The sequence below is a fragment of the Littorina saxatilis genome, unplaced genomic scaffold (genome assembly GCF_037325665.1).
Source record: "Littorina saxatilis isolate snail1 unplaced genomic scaffold, US_GU_Lsax_2.0 scaffold_2300, whole genome shotgun sequence".
Taxonomy (NCBI): domain Eukaryota; kingdom Metazoa; phylum Mollusca; class Gastropoda; order Littorinimorpha; family Littorinidae; genus Littorina; species Littorina saxatilis.
In genome coordinates this window covers 1-10,000 of record NW_027125794.1, presented here as the reverse complement: position 1 = coordinate 10,000, position 10,000 = coordinate 1, and the positions used below count along the sequence as shown (strand labels likewise).

General features: G+C 42.9%; 1 long non-coding RNA gene across 1 annotated transcript in view; it reads right to left on the bottom strand.

Moving 5' to 3' along the window:
• The window catches only part of LOC138954255 (uncharacterized), a 9,089-nt gene extending 1,641 nt beyond the window's left edge, over positions 1-7,448 (bottom strand). The window contains exons 1-2 of the long non-coding RNA XR_011451774.1: positions 7,296-7,448; positions 714-875 (exon numbers count right to left, since the gene is read on the bottom strand). This is a non-coding gene — a long non-coding RNA (uncharacterized lncRNA). The remainder of the gene's footprint in view (positions 1-713; positions 876-7,295) is intronic.
• Positions 7,449-10,000: the final 2,552 nt, after the last annotated feature.

Genomic DNA, 10,000 nt, shown 5'->3' with positions numbered 1-10,000 from the left:
AAAGAGGAAACAATATCTGGTGATGGGAATAGATTGCTTTCGTCTCCTTTGTAAGGATTCGTGTGCATTTCACCGGGCACTTATACAAACAAGTCACGTGAAGCGATATAAAAAACATTTAGTCAATCTATCGCCGTCAAACTAAACGATCAATACCAACAACCTGTCATCGCCGAAACTACATTTAGAAAGTCTCGACTAACCATACCCGAAGTTTGAAACGGGTCATGCTCGTGTCCGCGAAGCATGTGAACGGTCTACTTACTTTACCTATTTTCTTACATGCTGAGCAAATCTTTAGAATAAACATGACATATATCTATATTGTTTTGAATTCAAGAGAAAAATTAGAAATACAACATTTCAACAGATTTGCTTAAAAAAAGAAGGCGTCAGAGTGCCGCCTCAAGTTTCACTAAAAGCCGGATATGACGCCGTCAAATATATTTCTTAAAAGAATGAGAAAAAAACACCGTCTGATGGTATTACTTGGTAGAATTTGTAGGTACAGTTTCATGAAGATCGGGCCAGTAGTTTTCTCTGAATCGCTCCACACAGACAGACAGACCCACATACACCACAACCCTCGTCTCGATTCCCCGTCTACGTTAAAACATTTAGTCAAAACTTGACTAAATGCAACAACCCAACAAACGCACCATGCAATAAATCAATCAACCGCAATGCATGACATGTCCCCCTTGACAGCTTACCGGGTTGGCTGTTTGCAGCACGTGCAGGGTTGACAGGAACAATGGGGTCATCATGAGCAGAGGTCACAGAGGGGTAAACCAGCACCACCCCCACTCCCACCGCTGCTACCAACAACATCAGCTTCAACATTTTTTTCTTCCTTCTGGTCTTTCTGATTAGTCCTGTTCAACACAGACCATTCTTCTGTCATGATCAGATCACACAAACAAACAAGCGAACGAATGAACAGACATAAAAAGCAAGCACATGAACTACCAAACAAACGGATGAACGAACATATACATTTATAAACAAACATTCAAACCAACAAAACGAGCAACCAAGCGAACGACTGAGCGATCATTCAAATAAACAAACAAATGAACGAATGGGTACACACAATAATTCACGAACAAAAGAAACACAGAAATTAATAGAATGACCCAAGCAAACACACAAACATGCTAACAAACATACAAACAAACATACACACAAACATGCACAAGTTGACCGCACAGAAACATTCACACAAGCATACAAACAAACATCTGGCCGATGTGAATGCGTGATATATTGTGTAAAAAATTCCATCTCACACGGCATTAACTAATTAATATGTAAAGCGCGGAGAGCACAGTTAATTGTGGTTCGCGCTATATAAGCTCTCATAATAAATAAATAAATAAATATACACAAACCAACAACCCTGTATACATGCCGAAAGGAAGTTCAAAACTGCAGACATTACAAAAACCTATCACTCAAATAAAAGACTTTCTTTAAAATGTAAATGAAGAGTCTGTCGAAACTTTTGGGAACAATGGATGTTTTGACAGCTCTAAGAACTTCTGTGTTAATGTTTACACCTCAATCTATGATATGATTTGTACGTATTCATAATCGACAACGATCATAATTATGGGTAAAACAACCCCCCGCGGGTTAGGGGGAGTCCCATATTGGTTGGGACTAGAAAGAATTTACCCGATGCTACCCAGCGGAGTGGCGCAGTGGTTAGAGCGCTTGCCTCTCACGCTGGAGGTCGTGGTTCGTCCCCCACTCGGGGACAAATACAAATACCCGATTTTTCCGAGCGCTCTCCAGTCCACCCAGCTGGAAATGGGTACCTGACCCTATTCAGGGCCGGGGAAGGCAAAGGCAGCGAGGGAGAGGAGATGGGCACCGCCCTCATAAAAAGCTGGCCCCCAGAAAAGTGGAGATCTCTAACATCTCTCTCCCCTACGACCAGATGGTTATGGGAATACCTTTACCTTTACCTTTTTTTACCCAGCATGTCGTAAGAGGCGACTAACGGTTCTGTTTCTTCTCTTCTTTTGTCTTATTTTTGCCTTACCAGTCCTTTCACCTATATTTCCTTCCAAGAAAACTCTCCCTACTATTCCCTGCAGTTTTCCAATTCTTTTCTTGTTGTCTTATTTCTACCTGACTGGATCCATCACCTTTATTTCACTTACCAAAAGTCTTCTTTTCCACGTCCTTATTTCTCTGCACCCCGCATGTCGTATGAGGCGACCAACGGATTCTGTTTCTCCTTTAACCCTTGTTAAGTGGTTCTTGTATAGAATATAGTCAATGTTTGTAAAGATTTTAGTCAAGCAGTATGTAAGAAATGTTTAGTCCTTTGTACTGGAAACTTGCATTCTCCCAGTAAGGTAATATATTGTACTACGTTGCAAGCCCCTGGAGCAATTTTTTGATTAGTGCTTTTGTGAACAAGAAACACTTAACAAGTGGCTCTATCCCATCTCCCCCCCCCCTTTCCCCTATCCCATCTCCCCCCTTTCCCTCGTCGCGATATAACCTTCGTGGTTGAAAACGACGTTAAACACCAAATAAAGAAAGAAAGAAAGAAAGATGGGTAAAACAAATAGATGAATAAATCAAGAATAGGTCAGTTCCCACTGCATCTCTAACACCCCCATTCCACGCAACCGTTCTAGGTCCCGTTCCCGTACCGACCAAGGAACGGTGCGGGCACGGGAGGGATCGGGAGGGAACCGTAATGGAACGTAAATGATCGATAACGGAACTGCTTTGAACGGTAGGGACGGTTGAGTTTGGGCTGCATGTTCAAAATTTTTAGCCGTTCCCCTCCCGATCAGAATGAACGGTAATGGAACCTTAACCCATCGGTAACGGAACGCTTGGATCGTTTTAAAGGAACCTAAAACAACGGTAACGCAACGGTAGCACTCTCACACACTGAGTTGTCATACCCACATTCCACACAACCGTTTTAGGTCCCATTCCCGTACCGACCAAGGACGGCTGCCACTATGGTCAGACGCTGCTCAAAGATGCCAAAAACGGCCGTTTGCGCAGCGTTTCATTGTTGTGGCAGCCGTCCTTGGTCGGTACGGGAACGGGACCTAGAACGGTTGTGTGGAATGGGGGTGTAATATAAGTGGGGACAGAGCTTTAATAAAAACTATTGTAATTCAATCAAGTTTGCGTTTGAATGAAACAGATCCTGTGATTGGTCAGAATGCCCCAACTCATTAAAAATTACCGGTGACTAATTGTCGATAGCCACTCGCTAAAAAAATCCATTAACCACCTGCTGGCGAGGCGCATTGATACAGCCTCAACTAGTCTCGGTTAGCTTTGAGGGTCATTTCACAAGTAGGAATTATGAAGGCCAACAAAATACCGAGACCATAAGGTATGCGAAGTGATGACGTCGAATACGTGACGTAAGTTGATGCATGAATTCTTCCGGACTACGTCAGTCAATTCCAAAGATCGCTTTTGTGATGACAAGAATTTGTTTTAGAGTTTGATGTCCAGAAACCCGTCAAAAAAGAAGGGAAAATGTGTGTGAAAGAAAACAAAACAGGAGCAGAGTGATACGATAGGAATTCAGAGACATATTTCTTGGGACTTGACCCTTGCAGGTAGGTGGACTGAAAGTAGTGTGTGAACAGAACAGAACCAATTCTGTCTGTTTACCATCGCATGAAAGCAGGAAAGAGATCGTCGTCAGATTGAATTACAATAACATTAACATGCTTCCATTTGAAACTTCTCGGTCTTCATCGTGGATTGACGCCCTCCCAAAGTCTAATTGAAGCCCTCCGTCGCTTCGCTCCGTCGGGCTTCAATTAGCTTTTGTCGGGCGTCAATCCCCGATAAAGACGTCGAAGTTTCAAATGGAAGCATGTTAATGTGTAATTGTAATTCAATCGAGTTTGCGTTTTAATGAAACAGATCCTGTGATTGGTCAGAATGCCCCAACTCATTAAAAATTACATGCTTCCATTTGAAACTTCGAGGTCTTCATCGGGGATTGACGCCCGACCAAAGGTAATTGAAGCCCGACGGAGCAAAGCGACGGAGGGCTTCAATTAGACTTTGGGAGGGCGTCAATCCACGATGAAGACCGAGAAGTTTCAAATCGAAGCGTGTTAATGTTATTGTAATTCAATCTGACGACGATCTCTTTCCTGCTTTCATGCGATGGTAAGCAGACAAGAATTGGTTCTGTTCTGTTCACACACTACTTTCAGTCCACCTACCTGCAAGGGTCAAGTCCCAAGAAATATGTCTCTGTATTCCTATCGTATCACTCTCCTCCTGTTTTGTTTTCTTTCACATACATTTTCCCTTCTTTTTTGACGGGTTTCTGGACAGCAAACTCAAAACCAATTCTTGTCATCACAAAAGCGATCTTTGGAATTAACTGACGTAGTCCGACAGAATTCATGCATCAACTTACGTCACGTATTGGACGTCATCACTTCGCATACCTTATAGTCTCGGTATTTCGTTGGCCTTCATATTTCCCACTTGTAAAATGACCCTCAAAGCTAACCGAGACTAGTTGAGGCTGTATCAATGCGCCTCGCCAGCAGGTTGTTAATGAATTTTTTAGCGAGTGACTATCGACAATTAGTCACCGGTAATTTTTAATGAGTTGGGGCATTCTGACCAATCACAGGATCTGTTTCATTAAAACGCAAACTTGATTGAATTACAATTGTCGATAGTCACTCGCTAAAAAATCCATTAACAACCTGCTGGCGAGGCGCATTGATACAGCCTCAACTAGTCTCGGTTAGCTTTGAGGGTCATTTTACAAGTAGGAAATATGAAGTACCAACAAAATACCGAGACCATAAGGTATGCGAAGTGATGACATCCAATACGTGACGTAAGTTGATGCATGAATTCTGTCGGACTACGTCAGTCAATTCCAAAGATCGCTTTTGTGATGAACAGAGTTTGCTGTCCAGAAACCCGTCCAAAAAAAAAGGGAAAATGTATGTGAAAGAAAACAAAACAGGAGGAGAGTGATACGATAGGAATACAGAGACATATTTCTTGGGACTTGACCCTTGCAGGTAGGTGGACTGAAAGTAGTGTGTGAACAGAACAGAACCAATTCTGTCTGTTTACCATCGCATGAAAGCAGGAAAGAGATCGTCGTCAGATTGAATTACAATAACATTAACACGCTTCGATTTGAAACTTCTCGGTCTTCATCGGGGATTGACGCCCTCCCAAAGTCTAATTGAAGCCCTCCGTCGCTTCGCTCCGTCGGGCTTCAATTACCTTTGGTCGGGCGTCAATCCCCGATGAAGACCTCGAAGTTTCAAATGGAAGCATGTTAATGTGTAATTGTCATCATTTCCACGACTTCTCATTCATCAACGAGCTCGGTAACAAAAACAGCACAATGTTCGTATGTAACTTCTTCTTCTTCTTCTGCGTTCGTGGGCTGAAACTCCCTCGTACACTCGTGTTTTTTGCACGAGTGGAATTTTACGTGTATGACCGTTTTTTTTGACGAGCTCGGTAACAAAAACTACACAATGTTTGTATGTAACAAATCGCCGGTTCCCATGAGTGCGAGAAGAAGATTACAAATGAATAATCGGAAGCAAAACCCGATGGAAACGCTCGGAGTTTCTTTGCCTCTTCTAATTGACGTTTCTTTGGACAACGACAGTTTACTCTCTTGCAGTACTCGAGTGAATTGCGATGGCAAACGAACCGAGAAAAAACCTGAACAAACACCAAAACTACAACCAAATGACAACAGGCAAACGTACAAAAAAGATAAACGAATGAAGACTACCCAACCAATATAAGCAAATCCACCTAGTGTGTTTATCCCTGGTTTGCGTCACACGTGTACGGCGAAAAATTAGCTTGCACGTCGATCCGATTAACCCCTGATGTTTACATTATTATATTGACCATTCCCATTGACCCCTGATGTTTACATTATTATATTGACCATGACATACTAAAAGATCACTACGTCCAGTAAGTGTATCGAAACACTAAGCACCAACCATACCTGTAAAATATTTAACGATGTCATCAGCTCAAAATATTGAAAATATCAACTTTGACCAGCTGGCCTTTTGATGTGAATGCTAAACATACAAAATAGAGACTCTTGAGAGTCGCATATCAAGTGAAAATAAATCAGAAAGAGAGAGAGAGAGAGAGAGAGAGAGAGAGAGAGAGAGAGAGAGAGAGAGAGAGAGAGAGAGGCAGAGAGAGAGAGAGAGAGAGAGAGATGATGATGATGTTGATGGAACTTTATTTTTCAAGGATAAAGGTTTAAGGCGACGCCTTTTCTTACAACCGGTCCTTACTTCTAATACAAATGTCTAATAAATGATAAACAAGTAAAGCAACATGACAAATAAACAAAGTAAACGAACGAACCAGCAAACAATCGACAAGTAAGCAAACAAGCAAATAAACATAAACAACAAAATGACAAAGTAAGCAACATACAAATCGAAAGCGAAACATGCAACATGTTAATTGAGGTTACACATGTAAAGTGATCGACGGTAAAATTCACACGATACCAACGTTTACACTAATGCTAATAATGATTATATGGTAGAAAAAAAGAAAAAAAAGAAAAAAAAAAGAAAAAACTTTGACCAGCTTTGACTGGCTGACCTACCGAGAACACTCATCGCGCATGTCTTCAATTGCTGCAGTGCTCTGGGGCCCTAAACATGCACTTGACAACTTGGTTCACAGCATGGCTCCCTGTTTATGATTTTGCACTTACTTTTGCATACAAACATTGATGACAAAAACAATGTTTGGTGGGTTGCTGTCAGACAAAAACAATGTTTGGTGGGTTGCTGTCAGACAAAAACAATGTTTGGTGGGTTGCTGTCAGACAAGTTATGTTGTCGGTCCTCGCTGAGCATACCGCCTTCTGTTTCATCTTTATCAGCCTCGGTCGATACTGTTGAAACAGAAGACGATATACTCCCCTCGGACCGACAAAAACCCCACTAGTCTGTCAACGACCCACCGAACATCTTTCAATGTTAAAACAATGTGGCACTCCAGACAAGATTCTTAACTTTTGGAAAGAGATCAGGATTTCTTACAAGATTTCAAGTACCGACTGCCACAGAGTCTGAGTTTTAAGGAACCCAATGCGCCGAGAACAAAACAGAGAATGAGTCGTTGGACACAAATTTGTCTTCGACACTCCAAGTTTGAGACTCTATAAAGGATCATCACCAGTCTCACAACGAGCAAGACTTTGTCGCCTGACAAAGCTGTATCAGCAGGTAGACGTTAGAGCTGATACTTACCTGTAAAGCTGATGGCAGAGCTTGTCCCTGAAGATTGAAAGTGCGGTCTTCACCGAGGGCAGAGCTTGTCCGTTTAGTTTGCACGTGCGATCTCATCCGACGAGAGAGCTTGTCTGTTCTGGCTGACACTGTGGTCTTTATATAATGTTTGAATATAACTGAGAGTGTCTGGCATGGAGAATAACTGGGCAGGGCTTGATGGAATCAAGCATGCGAATGTCGACGTGGACCAATCAAATTGTGCCAACGAGTATCTTCCGATTCGAATATACTCTTTACCTGCTTCTATTATCTCATATTCGACAGCGAAACGTGTGATGTGGGTGGAGTTTGATGGAATGAGACGCGTGTATGTCGACGTGGCCCTATGAAAAAACGGCAACAAATACCTGTCAAGGTCCATCACCTACACCTTCTTTTCACCTAAATACAACAGCGACATTGTATCCCCCCCTCCCCGCCCTACTTCCCAGCTGAGTCTGACAAAAACCAAGAAGTTAGGTGATACGCACAGTTTTTAAACTTTTGGGTTGATCTTCCGGGAAACTATGGTTTCGTTTAAACACGAAGCTGGTGCGCTATGATGTCTGTTGTTGTTGTTGTTATTGTTGTTGTTGTAGTTGGTGGTGGTGGTGTTGTTGTTGTTGTTGTAGTTGGTGGTTGTCTTGTTGTTGTTTTACGACGTGTCGTGCCGGACAAGGAGCTGGGGATGGGTTAGGAAGGGTTTTGGGGTTGGGGGAAGGGAGGGGCAGGTTTGTGATCGTTTTTCTCCCCTCCTCCCCCCCCCCCCCTTTTTATTGAATTAGTCATTCAGGAGGATCAGCATATTTCTGTTACTGTGTCCAAAGCAAAAAATAAAAAATAAAATGTCAACGACACGTGGACTTCAGTTTGAAACAAGTGAAAGCCGTGAGTCACAAAAGCCAAGAAGTCAAGTGTTCAAAGCGTACTGCTCGTCGACCCCTGGCTTGATCTTAAGTGCAATAGTTTTTTCATTAAAACACCAAGCTGGTACGCCATGATGTCAGTTGGAGTTCATTGTCACGGACACAATTTTGTCGGACAAGGAGCGACGGTTGGCTTGATCTAAACGGGGGGGGGGGGGGGGGGGGGTATGGTAGGTATGGGGGTGTCTTTCTTTTTGGAGGGGAGAGGAGGCGAACGTAATGATAAGATCCACTTACCTGCAAAACAAAACTGCAAAATGACAGGTTTGGGAAGTTAACTATCTCGTTGCCTGACGGCGTTGTTCGACAAAGTCACCGAGGCTGGACAAGACAAGGCCACCTGACGGTGTGGATGTTGACCGGTGAAGAGTTCAGGCAGCTTCCAGGTGAACTACGTGCACAGGTCACTGCATGCAGGGTCATACGTACCAATGAATTCATTTACTATTGTATAGCGGAGTTGACAATATGTTCACATGTGGAATTTTTCCAAAATTAAAAAGAGTTCAGATGAACCTCTATTCACCTCTCACTTCAAGCATGGACTACCGGCTGAAAGACAAATTAAAAGGAACCAACGTTAGAGGACTCAAACTTGAATCCTTTACCGCAGCAAAATTTTTGCTGAACTGGCTAGAACTAAAATATTGCGTATTCGCTACAAATCGTGAGGGGGTAAATACGATTCAGTTGCAATATAAGAGACCCCCTCCCCCCCCCCCCCCCCCCCAATGTGTCTCCATCCCCATATGTTTGAACAATGAAGCGTTGCACCATCTTGTTGGTAGATAACAGTGTTCATATTAACTCCCCTTGTCCACCTTAGTGCAGGAATGAACTTGGTCTGCAGGATGGTCCAATTGTCATGGAGGATTTAAACGTCCGTGTTGCAGCAGTCTGAATAGGAGCCTGGATAGAGCACATTATCAATTACTGAGGAAAGACCAGTTTCTACCAAACGTGCAAGACATAATCTCCCATCATTCTGCTATTGTTTGGTGAACACATTTTTCAAATCTCTCTTCGCGGTCAAAAATGAGATTAAAAAGAAAATAGGGCGCTTTTAGACCAACCTGTGTGTGTGTGTGTGTGTGTGTGTGTGTGTGTGTATGTGTGTGTGTGTGTGTGTATACGTGTGTGTGTGTGTACACGTGTGTGTGTGTGTTTACACGTGTGTGTGTGTGTGTGTGTGTGTGTGTGTGTGGGGGGGTAATTAAAAGATCGGCTTGTGTTTACAAATTTGCAAGGCACAGGTTTGGTCACAACAAAACCAACAGAACAAACACAGAAAAAAAGGCGAACTACCTAGTTGTCTGATGCTGTTGTTCTCCAATAGACCTTTTTCGTATAACCTTTGCCCCCAGCGTTTCGACCAATCAGATTTTAGGGCACGGCAGCCTCTCTCTGATAACCGGAACTAGGGGGAAATAGGTGCCTGGCCTGAAATACCTCTTTCACTTTCGATTCTCGAAGATTACTATTTGCCAGAGGATTACTTTGAGAAATTCTGCAAGAAAACGGATTATCTTGTTCAAAATCATGAACAAAAAGTCAAGGACATGCACGAAGGTATGGTTTGAAACGGCTATTTGTGGTATATGGACGAAAGACTTGGCGAACTTCCCCTGCATAAGCGAGGGTGCGTATCGCTAGCGCTACGTGTCATTTGTGCTGAGTGTCATTTGTCCTACGTGTCATTTGTGCTATGTGCCGTTATCGCTACGTTGATTAGTGCTACAAATAATTTGTCGATGAGTC